Source organism: Seriola lalandi, unplaced genomic scaffold, assembly GCF_002814215.2.
Source record: "Seriola lalandi dorsalis isolate HSWRI2012SDOR001 ecotype SW California unplaced genomic scaffold, Sedor1 jcf7180002054748, whole genome shotgun sequence".
Classification (NCBI taxonomy): Eukaryota; Metazoa; Chordata; class Actinopteri; order Carangiformes; family Carangidae; genus Seriola; species Seriola lalandi.
Window position 1 is genome coordinate 6,075,831 of NW_019525301.1, and position 617 is coordinate 6,076,447.

A 617-nucleotide genomic window follows, 5' to 3' on the forward strand; every position below is an offset into this window, starting at 1 on the left:
AACTTTTTTTCCGTGACCCCCTTTTGTCAGTGGTCACTGAACAGGATGTGTTTTAGACTAAATGTCAGTAACGTTTAAACATATCAGTGAAGTTGTCTGTATCTGTTGTTTGGATCACTGGAGACATTATCATGATTCATTAGAGCTTTGTCTCTGACTGAAGAAGAAATAATTCGGTGTGACATTAAAGGCAAATGGACGTCAAGTCTGTTCATTCATCAGTTTGAGGTCTATTATTCTGCTGATGTAGGGAGGATAATATTATATAGGATGAAGATAACAAGGTCACAGAATAATTAAAACTCTTTCTCTTTCTGATCATGAAATTAAGTACACTGTAGGACCATACAGCCTAATAATGACCATATATGAACAATACCAAGAGATAAAGATCAGACAAAAGTCAAAGGTCACAGGTGCACATGTTAGATTAGAGAAAACATGAGAAAGAAGAAACATTTAAATTCACATATAATCACCCAAATATCAATTTCATTCCACTATGAGTAAATCCTTCCAATTTTTCCTAAAGTTATTCCCAAAGAACTGGGAATAAATAATGCATTAGAAATGCATTGGGATTTTCTTTAGAAACCCACCTTTTTTCTACAAAATTT